The sequence below is a fragment of the Bactrocera neohumeralis genome, chromosome 2, assembly GCF_024586455.1.
Source record: "Bactrocera neohumeralis isolate Rockhampton chromosome 2, APGP_CSIRO_Bneo_wtdbg2-racon-allhic-juicebox.fasta_v2, whole genome shotgun sequence".
NCBI classification, from domain to species: domain Eukaryota; kingdom Metazoa; phylum Arthropoda; class Insecta; order Diptera; family Tephritidae; genus Bactrocera; species Bactrocera neohumeralis.
The window spans coordinates 34664167-34677170 of NC_065919.1; positions in this window are offsets into that span (position 1 = coordinate 34664167).

Here is a 13004-nt window from a genome sequence, read left to right on the forward strand (position 1 = left end):
AAAAACTTACAAAACTCGAATACCAGCCTATCAATCAAACCTTTCACGATTCCAGGCACCGCTGTAGACATTTTTTGTGACGTTAGCACCAGCCAAGTCCGACCGTACTTAACTCCTTCGTTTCGTAGAACAGTTTTCGACTCCATACATAACATGGCACACACCGGCGCCGCTAAAGCAACTAAATTGATTGCAGAAAAATTTGTATGGCCGAGTCTCAGAAAAGATTGCCGCTCATGGTCCAGGCAGTGCATCCCGTGCCAAAGAGCTAAAGTGCAGCGCCACAACAGAGCACCGTTGTCGACATTCACGTTACCAGAGCAACGATTTGACCACATAAACATGGATATCGTCGGACCACTACCACCTTGCAAAGGTTATCGATACTGTTTGACAATAGTCGATCGTTATTCCCGATGGTTAGAGGCACTCTCGCTCGAAGACATGACGACAGAGACCATTGCTTTCAATTTCTACACGCACTGGATCTCCAGATTTGGAGTACCGAGTAGAGTAACAACGGATCAAGGCAGACAATTTGAATGTACACTATTCCGACTTTCCAGACTTTTAGGCATCAAGCACCTACGTACCACTGCGTATCACCCCGGGTCAAACGGAATTATAGAGCGATGGCACAGATCATTAAAAGCAGCGATAAAATGCTACATGACAGACAACTGGGTCGAAGTTCTCCCACTCATCCTCCTAGGTTTTCGTTCCTCATGGAGAGATGATTTAAAGGCGACAACCGCAGAGATGGTTTATGGAAATACACTTCGATTATCTGGCCAGTTCTGTGCCGAAAAACATACGCACAATGCCAACAAAAGTGAATTCGTCGAAAATTTACGCATACGCATGCAGTCACTAAAGCCGTCACCAACTACAAACAACTCAGCGCACGTACCATTCGTAGAAAAGAACTTACACTCAACACCATCAGTCTTCGTGCGAAACGACGCAATTCGTCCACCTCTTCAACCACCATACGAGGGACCATTTCCCGTAGTCGAACGCGGCGACAAATTTTTCAAAGTCAACATCCGAGGGAAGGACGTAAACATTAAACATCAGTAAACATTACGTACGACCTGTGCAACTAATATTGATATAATACAAAGGTTCCAATCAAAAATGCTTAGAACAATCACGTGTTCACCATGGTACATGCGTAATGAAAATATCCATAAAGACCTTGGTATTTCTATGGTAAAGAAAGAAGTAGAAGACAGCAGAATTAAATATATATCTAAACTCCGAGATCACCCAAACCCTTTGGCTAATGCTTTGGTACATTCCTGCGATCAAACACGCCTTAAAAGAAGAGATATGCCTGCGTACTAAGGAGCAACGTATCACCAAAACAGCTCAAACACTTGCTTGAGCTTGTCTAGTTTTTAAATAGATTTAAGATTTTAAAACTTATTGTTAGGCTTTTAAAACAAAAAGCAGATTCAATAAATAAAAAAGATATTGCAAACAAAAAAAAAAAAAGTAAACATTACCATCGACCGGTTAAAAGCAGCTTTCGTCGCCGAAGATTACCAAACCCCGTCGAATCAAACAGTTCAACACAAAGAGTACCAAACAAAATCTGGTCGTCGAGTACGCTTTCGTCTTCCCGATGGGGGGGAGTGATGTGGCAACCCCAAAGTAATGTGGCAACCCCAAATGCAACTCTGCAAAAAGCATAGATATGGCAACCCAAAAACTGGATAAGCTGTCAGCTTGACGAACCGCCATCTTTCCTTCTTCTTGGCGCATCATCCCGACTGCTAGCACGCTTCATCATTTTCGCTCTCCATTTCATTTTCATTTTCAATCATCAACTTTGTATCAGTTTTTATATTAAAATAAATCTAAAATTATTGTGGACATCCCACAATGGCTTATGACAAGCCAACATAATATGTTGGCTAAGTCTTCCATACAAAATAAGCTAAGAGCTTAATTAGTTGGTAAAATAAAACACGCCTAATATAACCATTATTATTATACATTTACTTATTTATAAAGAGACTTCATTTAAGGTACTTCAAAAATTTACCGATATTTTGGGTAAAAAGTCTATCAATGGCGTGACATGGCGTTAATGTAAACTTATTGGACAACTGGGGACTTGAAAAGTTGTGGTGCAGACGAACATTGCTTTTTCTTTTAAAAAGTGTTTCATACTAAACTTGATTTCAATTATTGCGGTATGCGCACCATTTTCGTCCATACAAGCTTCGTATAATCTTTCCTCAGGCCCCTTATCAAAAATGTGCGAAGAGTTATGTGGAAAGTTGTATAGTTTTACTTATAATAAAAAATCTAGATATTTAGCATTATAGCATATAAAATATCTTGTTTTACTTAAAGGAAATCTCGCTTTCGCCTTAAAAGTAATTCTAAATCAAGTAAGGAAAGTCTGAGTTGGGGTGCAACCGAACAATTTATAATCTTGCAACTTCCAGGAATAAAAGCCAGTGTAATAAGGTATAAAACGTCAACCAGAGGATCGGGATCCAAGTAAATTTATATGTACATATACTATATACAACTCTTAATCTGACAGAGATATCCGGCATAAGGGTTGTTAAAAGAACAAAAACGTGTGTCCATCCGACTATATCTATTAACTATTATCGTGCCACATACTAAAAAAATGTTCACTGGGTTTCATTAAAGTGCCTCACATACAATCAGCAAGCACATGGAGTAAAGTCAGCCGGACGTTGATATTAGTTATATAGCGACTAGGTCAAGTTTTCGTCCAATTTTTAGTAATGAGCAAAACACATTCTGTAATTTTCATTGAGATAACTCAATAAAGCCACCTGGAGTTAAAAAATCTTTATATTAGAGGTATCCCGATCCAACACATTTTTGATATCCTATACATTGTCCGATACTTTCGCTCAAAAGTCAACTATGAATAAGAGTTTTTGTTGGATTTGGGCAATTTGGTCATAAGGGTGCATACTTTAAAGGAATTATTAGTCCAAAAATTGTATAATTTTATTATGAGAAATAGGCGTGGTTGTTGTCTGATTATTCGCACTGTCACATAAGAATATGTTTGTGAAGAATACCAGGTACTAAATTTAGTCGAAATCGGTGAGTGGGGTCTCGAGATATGCGATTTCACTAAAATGTGGGCTGTGCCACGCTCATCGTCCAATTTGCCAAAATAGTCTCTCATACCATCTCGGAGGTAAATTTAATCTCTCTGGCGTTTTCAGTTAGTAGTTTTGAACAGTTTCGTAATATGGGGAGTGAGCGGGATTGTCTTCAGATTTCAATTCTTATAATAATTGCGCTAAGCATATATGGTTGTTGTAGCTTTAGTGGTTCAGGAGATATGTACATTAAACTTATTTGAGGTTGCCTCCACCTTCATTTTTTCAAAAAAAAAAATCATACCTTTTTTACTAAGGAACGCTTGATATGATTAAGATATCTCCATTTTTACTCAAGTTACGACCGGATTTCAAACTTTCTCGTCATTCTGATCATTTATATATGTATGTATATATAAGCCTATATCTATCTCTATCAGTTTTAGGTTATATGTACGTACAACCGTTAGTTGAACAAAACTATTATACTGTGGGACAAACAGATACAGAGTCATCATTTTAGGCAGCATTCGATATACCAGCCTAGCTCTGTATAACTTGTTAGAGAATTGAAATTCCATTTAAATTGCTTGAAATACAAGTCTTCTCTTATAATAACAAAGTGTGAAAATGCTTTTAAGCAGGCCTGGGCTCACTAATAATATAAATCTTAAAATATTCGTCTACTTAATTTATAATGTATTTCTTGGAATGCTTGCGCGTTAGTTAACACTACTCTTACCAAGCCTTAATATATACCTATTTCTACCATAGCGGGTCAAATGACCCGACTGTATGTTTCATGATTGAATGAATGAAATATGGATGTTAGGAAGGAAATAAAAATATAAATAAAATTTATTATAATTAAACAAAATAGTATGTTGAGCATTTCTATTATAAAAGCAAAAAACAAAAAATTTTCGACGAAAATCGTTCCATATCATCTTTCTTTTGCTTCGCAATTAGTGGTAATTCTCTTTTATTTGACAGAATAGTTCCAACTAACGTAGTTTTTTTGGCTAGGAGTTGTGTTGCTAGGGGTTTGCTTGTGAAGAAGTTGTCTGTGGTTACAGTTCTTCCGCAACCCGTTAATGGCTCAATGAGTTTGAGTACAACATGTTCAGAGAGTGGTACTGAAGAGGGCCTATATTCATCTTTTCCAAGATATGGAAGTGCATTTATGACGTATTTGCTATCGACGTCCGATGCTAACCAAAATTTGATTCCTAATTTATGCAGCTTCTTAGGCATGTATTGCGTAAATCTACATCGTACTTTAGTCGGAAATATGTAGCTGTTCGTCTATAGTAATATTTTCACCCGGTTTATAACAGTTTTGGTTGTTTTCAATGAAAATATCCCAAATTGCAGATACCAAAGCGAATTTATCTGTGTTCAAACGTTGGATACGCTGACTTTTTTTATCAAAACGAATAAATCTAAGAATTTCGGTAAAATTATTTCTGCTCATAGTTTCAGAAAAGAATTTAGGCCCCCATATGTTATTCCGCAAAAAGGAAATATTCAAATTATTTGCTCCATATGCAGCTCGAGCATATAAAATTCCAATAAATGCATCTAATTTTTTTTTAGATAAACTCCAATCGGAACCAAACACTCTCTTTGGTTCTTCTATTGTGCATGTTCTTATATGGTTCATAATACGGTGGTCAATTATCAATGAAAATGCAGTACTAACTTTACCTTTCATTATATGGCGTTTTGCTTATCCTGTTGGGCCTACTTTTTGCCTGAAAATGTTATGAAGTGGTGGTCTTCCAGGTGTGCCACCTATTTGTATTTCATCCCAAACAGATCCATCAATTGCAATATTTTGTTCATTTATTTCTACTTCACTTTCTTCCGAACTTGAGAGTAATCTTATTCTCTTTCAGCCACTACACACATTCCCAATATTTGCCTCTTCATCGTCAGTATCTGTAGAATCAAACTCATTTTTATTCGCAACCAATATATCTTCATTTTCAGAAAATTCATCTTCACTAATTTCTGAAAACTCTTCGCCAATATTATTTATATCTTCTAAGAACTTGTACTGTCTTGTTTGCTTCGACATTTTTCTGAGTAAAAAATGATCTGTGTTACTATAGTATCAAAATAAAATATAAGCTAGGTACTTACCAAGACTTTCAATTTTTGCCACTTTTTCTTACACTAAAAAGCTATTTTCAATCTAAAATTTGATATTTTCTTGAAATTATTCTGAGCTATTTTCGTTGAACTACTTTACGCAACAGTCTTTGGAAGAATGTGCAGCTTACTGACTACAAATATGACTCGATAATCTCATAACACAGAAAAATTCTCTCCGGGTCAAATGACCCGTTGTGGTAGATATCGGTATACAACAAGGATTACTCAGAATAAACAAAAAAAAAAACAAAACAAAAATATTTTTATAACTGTACATTAATTACTTAGAAAAAGTCATGAAGTCAAATGTGCAATCGCAATAAAATTATACGTGCATTTTCAATGCAAAAGTTCAAAATGGGTCATGTGACCCGTTATGGTATGTTTAGTGTTAATTTGCTTATTCATGTATATGTCATCGCAAAATTACACGAACAAATAAACAATATTAATATGAATAAATAGTTATTCTTCTTTAAAATATGTATATATGTATGTTTCAACAAATTCTTTGTAACATTAAAGCATTAATGTACTGCGTCATCAAGAACATTTCAGTTGGTATCATTCTGTGGTGTAATGCTGCGTCACCTAGCGGGGAATAGTGATAATATAATTCTTTTCTACGTATAACAGTTGCATATTATTTCCGTATTAGGGCAATCAGAATGGCTTCATTCGTATTTAGAAATAAATGTCGTAAATGTTGAAGATATACCCATGATAATAAGTTTTCCACCCGGTTCCATGCTAGGAAAAATAAGTTATTGTAAAATTTTTATTTTTGTACATTATTTTTTAACCCAACATGTTGTAATAATCCGAAACTACTACAATACAGCTGCCTTCGATTTATGTGTTTTCTTTTGTCAAAAAATTATATGTAAAAGCAATAACAAAGTTATCGAGTCGAATTCGTTCAAGAGCGTATGGAGATACCTCATTAAATTTGGTATTTTTCCTATTGTGAATGACAAATGTATACACAAATATATTTTTTTCTTGTAATTTGAACACTTAACTCCTTAAATCAATTATAGTAATTTATTGAAAACAAAAATAAATGGTAACAGCAACATTTTTTAACGCGAAAAAGTAATTTCTCCAATAAGAAAGAATCACACACTACTGCGCATGCGTCAGAAGACCTGGTAGCTCAGGGTTGCACCACTACTGCAGTCCTATATATGATATCGCTTTCGCAGCTATTCTCTAATGATAGCGCCTCGTAATATTACATACTTATATATTTTAAACTTCGGTCTGAAACTTTCATTTAAAAGTTTGCTGATAGATTGCTGCAGAAGCCTTTGAAAATTATAAAAAAGAAAGAAAATCCTAGTAAGCTGAAACACATCAGACGCGAAAACGAAGATAAAATAAATACAAAAAAATTTAAAAATTCAAACAACCAACCAAACCTGTTTACTTTGGAACGCACCTTGTACTGCCGTGACTTGAAGATCTTTTATCGTCGTAGTCCAACTATTAATTACGCATGTAATTTGTCTAAAAGGAATTGAACAAAACAAAATTGTATAATTTTTTATGTTATAAATTTTATGGAAATAAATGAAGCAATATTGGGTTTTTGGACTTAAGGTTTCGATGGTGTTTAAGGCTTTAAAGAAGAGGCCCGTATATCTAAAAAAATATCAGGATGGTCAGAGCATGAAGGTAACTGATTTACAGAACGATTTATTTAAAGCAGCGAAGAAAAATGTATAGAAAACCCAACCATAATGTTTCCATCACAAATGAAATGATATTTTATGATTCAATCATTGTAAGTTATGCGGTTATTTTAAAAGCCTCATTATTCATACTGAGTGGCGCAAGAATCGCCAATAACTTTTTCTAATAATAAATTACATTTATTTATTTTAGCCTATGCGAAACCTAATTAGATTATTATTCATTGCGGGCTGAAGGGTTGAGTCGGGATTGAATCAATTATAGATTTAATGGTCTGCTTCAATTCAGTCAGATTTCTGGACTTTGTTCTGCACACTTCTTGCTTAATATAACCCCATAAAAAAAGTCTGATGCAGTCAGGTCCCATGACCTTTGGAATCGTTGGAGCTCCGCAATAACAAGTCTGGGTATGTGTGCATTTGCTCCATCTTGCTATTAAAAGTGATACGTCTTCGGCGCAGTTCTGGGTAAAACAACTCATTCAACATCTTTAAATAACGGTAATCATTGACAGCTACTGGTAATCCGTTTTCTTAGTAAAGTAAAATAAGCATAAAGAAGTATGACCTCATATTACAAATTGATGAAACTGCGGACCACACACTCGTTCTGGGTTAAGTTCTGTCGTCTGGATTATTTCTAGATTTGATTCACTCAATGTACGGCAATTTTTATACTCTTGCAACCAGTTTGTGCTGAGAATTATAGTTTTGTTCACCTAACTGTTTTACGTATCATCTAAAACTATTCGATATAGATATAGTGTTATATATACATTAGGGTGTGTCATTCTGAGTCAACCTTTTTTTTCAACTGAAAATAAAAACTTTCGAAAATGTGAAAAAGAAAGTCACTCAAAAGATGAGATCTTAATATTAATATTAAGAGGTGCCTATTTCAAATTTTCTGTTTTCCATATAAATTACATGGAAAAAAAATCATTTTTTTTGTGGTGGTTATTGTGCGGAGGTTATTATATCTGCACGCGATGGCTGCCAGTAGGGATGGTAAAAAAAGAAGTCGCACGATAGGGAGTCACCTTGTCTGAAACCTCGTTTGGTATCGAACGGCTCGGAGAGGTCCTTCCCGATTCTGACGAAGCTTTTACAAGATTTGGCGCATTGTGAATATCTGGTCGGTTGTTGATTTTCCAGGTCTAAAGCCACACTGATAAGGTCCAATCAGTTTGTTGATGGTGGGCTTTAATCTTTCACACAATACGCTCGATAGAACCTTATACGCGATATTGAGGGGGCTTATCCCACGGTAGTTGGCGCAGATCGTGGGGTCTCCATCTTAATGGATTGGGCATAGCACAGGCGGGCAATTGCTATCGAACTTCTTCATGGTCGGGTAATGGAACGTCTGCTCCATCGTCATCGATTGGGGAATCGGGTTCGCCTTCTCCTGGTGTTGTGCATTCACTGCCATTCAGAAGGCTGGAGAAGTGTTCCCTCCATAATCTAAATATGCTCTGGGCATCGGTGACTAGATCACCTTTGGGGGTTCTACAAGAGTATGCTCCGGTCTTGAAACCTTCTGTAAGCCGCCGCATTTTTTCGTAGAATTTTCGAGCATTACCCCTGCCGGCCAGCTCTCGGTTCCCTCTTCAACTGTCGGTATCTATCCCATCCTGCACGTCTTGTGGTCGACCGTAACGTTGTGAAGTAAGCAGTCTGTTTTCTCTCCGCTGCAACACGGAGTTTGAAATGCCGTCCCACAGTTGTCTTATACCGAGTTGTTGACGAGTGCTCTCAGAGAGCAGGAGTGCAAGCCGAGTAGAAAATCGTTCTGCTGTCTGTTGTGATTGCAGTTTCTCGACGTTGAACCTTCCTTGTGTTTGTTGGCGGTCGTGTTTTCCTGCACAGAGGCGGGTGCGAATCTTGGCTGCAACAAGATAGTGGTCCGAGTCGATGTTAGGACCTCGGAGCGCACGCACATCTAAAACACTGGAAACGTGTCTTCCGTCTATCACAACATGATCGATCTGGTTGGTGGTTTTTCGATCCGGAGACAGCCAGGTAGCTTGATGTATCTTCTTATGCTGGAATCTAGTACCACAGATAACCATATTTCGGGTCCCGGCGAAGTCGATCAGCCTCAACCCATTTGGGGATGTTTCCTCGTGGAGGCTGATTTTACCGACTGTAGTGCCAAAGATACCTTCTTTGCCTACCCTGGCGTGAAAGTCGCCAAGCACGATTTTGACATCGTGGCGGGGCAGCTCTCATAAGTGAGCTCCAAGCAATCATAAAAGGCATCTTTGGTCACATCGTCCTTCTCATCCGTCGGGGCGTGGGCGCAGATCAGCGATATGTTGAAGAACCTCGCTTTGATGCGGATTGTGGCTAGACGTTCATTCACCGGAGTGAATGATAATACTCGGCGACGGAGTCTCTCTCCTACCACGAATCCCACACCAAACTTGCGCTCCTTTATATGGCCACTGTTATAAATTCCACAAGGACCTACTCGTGTCTTTCCATGTCCCGTCCATCGCATTTCTTGGACGGCGGTGATGTCAGCCTTTATTTTCACGAGGACATCAACCAGCTGGGCAGCGGCACCTTTCCAATTAAGGGACTGGACATTCCAGGTGCATGCCCTCAAATAGTAGTCCTTATTTCGTTTGCCATGGTCGTCATCAAAAGGGGGGTTCAAGCCCCTAGGTACCGAATATTTGGACTCCAGAACTTATAGTTGACTTTTGATTGAAAATATCGTTGAATATGTGAGACATATAATATAATTGTGATTCAGTGATAGTACTTCTCTGACAATGGTATGTCTGTATGTTAAAAATGGCTTGAATCAGGTCAATACATCCCTGAGCCCTTATATACCTAATATACAGCCCTATCGGTCAATATTTGCGTTATCTCAATAAAAATTACAGAGCGTGTTTTACTCATAACAGTGTATCTTTGTGCCTAAAATACATAAATTTGAGCGAAAACTTGACTTACCCCCATATAACTAATATCAGAATTTTTGCACCATCCGACTGACTTTACTCTATATGATTGGGATTGGGAAAAATATATAAAATCTGGTCGACTAAGCTGATGGCTTAACCGCTAGTGCTATATATATACATATATATAAATTGTAATTGTAATTAATTAAAAAAAAAAATATATATGGTCGATACTACCCCAACTGCCATATACTACATATAATGTCTTATGTATCTCTCAGAATAGGAGTTATATATGGTATATGTATGTATAAATAAAATTGCTTGGATTTCGATTCTCTGGTTGACGTTTTACACCATAAAGTATTTCCCTGGCTTAGCCCTTCCTTACTTCTTCTTGTTTATATTTTCGTTTAGATGGATCTCATCAGAAATAAATAGGCAATTTATCAAGTAATTGTCTTCTTCGACCATTGCAGTCTATTTTTGGTAAAATTCCAGGCGAATAAGTAAATCTTAAGAGTTTTACCGGATTGATTGTTATATGAGCTTTGTATGGAAACAGGTTTAAGTTAACATGAATTATCAGTTGTAATGATCGTCTGCCAAATCCAACTTGTGCCAATAAGTTGCGAGTCGAAACTCCTGAATAGTCAGTCCATTGTTTAGCACAATTTGGCAATAAGTAAAATCAGACAAAAACTGCACAAGTTTCCTTTGTAAGCCCTGAACACCATCTATTTATTTGTGTTAATAATGGATGACTTAAGCATATAGAAAGCTATCACCATTGCAAATACCAAATTTCTTTCAAATAAATAGGCATTACCGTTAATGCCTTAGTTGGCATGACAGAGATGTCAGAAAGGGTAGAAATCGATTTATGTATATATTATATTCTATTCATCTTTTTCCCCTTGTTGGTAAGGGTTCTTATATTATTTACGATATACCACTTTTTCAAAAATTTTTAGTACACAGGTGCCTCTAGCCACTGTGGCCCCCTTCTTTATACAGTTTAATATCATGGTAAAAAAGTTTCAAATCGACCCTCTGATATCAAATCCTACTAGATTGAAAAAATCGGTGGAAATATCACAAGACAAAATGATGTGGTCCAAGTTTTGGGAGTCTTTCAAGAACCACTTCTGCGTGACTTCAATGCCATAAAGCGTGTGCAGAAAAGCAAAGCCGATCAATCTATCTTGAAACATGTTCGTCCTCAGCCACGTTTTCATGCGGCGAAGTGTCCAAAAATTCAGAGCACATACTTACTGGGGGTGTATGAAATTCCCCCCACTGAATCAGCCACTGCATCAACTGATATCTTATGAAATGAAATTCACAAACTGAAATTCACTTTTTCTGGTTTTTCTTTTTTTACATTAAAGAAATGAAGTTAATAATTTAATATAAATCTTTTAATTAAAATTATATACAAATGTGTGCTATTGTATGACTTGAGCTGTTTTGTAAATAAGTTTTGTCTGGCAATCAAATGATTTGCGGCATATAACTACTATTTAAAAAGTCCATTTTTAATTAAAATAATATTGTAATTTGAATGCGTGCTATGAGCCAAGCCACTGCGAAGCGCACATCTAAAGTAGATCTATCTCCATGCATGCTAGTAATTAACCATACACTGTGATCCTGTGGAAATTATAAGTAAAAAGAAAGTATCTTTAATTTTTCAAATTTACCATTTCAAGTGGTATAAGTTTTATTTCACCCTCATCATTTCATTAAATTACGTTCATGGTATTTCGTTATTATATTTATAATTTACAACTTATAGTACATAAAAATTAAACTATCCACTCAACTTTCGGCATTTATTTACTTTTAGTTATACTTTTTTTTAATTTTTGTGTGTTTGTTTATTTTAATAATACAGTAATCGATAAATATAAATGTAGTAATCGTAATCATGTTAATTGCAATATTTATTACTTTTATTTACGTATTTTTAATGTTTGATTTGTTCCAAACATGTACTTTTAAAATGTAGTATGTACGAAGTTTCATTGTTTTAAGGAGCTTTCTCCACATTTAACTATTTGTATAAATTACGTATACCTCTCGTACAGCGCATTTTATTCGAGCCGTTACAAATATATTCATATATATTCAGTTTTGGCTCGCAGCCATATTATTTTATTTTTTATTCTTTACTGGGTCTGAATGCTTAATTTAAGATCACTAGTAATTTAGTCAAACAATAATTTATACAGCTAATTTTATAATTATTTCATATGTAAAAATTAATCAAAAATCTGCAGAGTTGGCATATGAGTATTTTTGAGACTTTAAAGAAATATTGTATATTTGTGATTTCATAAAAAAATACTCCATAAATAAGAATATTTATCGTTAATTTTGTAATTTTATAAGAACGAGATGCTCGCAATGGACCCAAATGGGCCAATGTTGGATACTTTTATTATACATACATACATACATAAATAAATATTTGCAAAGCGCTCATGTAATATTGTTTTCCTTAACTAGCTTTCTCATAAATATTTTCTTTTTGTTTATGCCTCACAATCAGTTACTTTCAAATTACGTATATTTGTCCTTTAATTATTGCTACTTACTTTTATTCATTTAATAAAATAGAATAAATATTAAACTCCACAATAAACTTATCTTCCTTTGAGATTCATGAATCTATTAATATATATATACACATATATTATATGTATAGTATAGTAAATATTTTCGTGAAAATGTAATCTTTCTTTACGTATCTGGCTTCACAGTTTATTTATACTATTTTTGTTTTTATGGATTTGTGTTTATGTATAATTTTAAAAATATTTAGTTATTTTCAATAGAATTATTTGCACTTACTCACTAATTACGTATACATTTTGTTGAAGGATTCTGTTTGGTTATGAAAAGTTGGCTCTCTTCGGTTCTAAAAGGTTTTTGTTTTTTACAAAATAACTTATTTATTATGTGAGTTAAATTCCTTAACTTACATTTTTAAGTACTATAGTATACTTTCAATGTATTCCATTTATATATTACATATTACATAACTGCATCGACGAAGCTTCATGTTCTTGGCTGAGTTCTTGAATTGAAATATATATTTGATTTGAAATTTTAGATCATAAATTCTA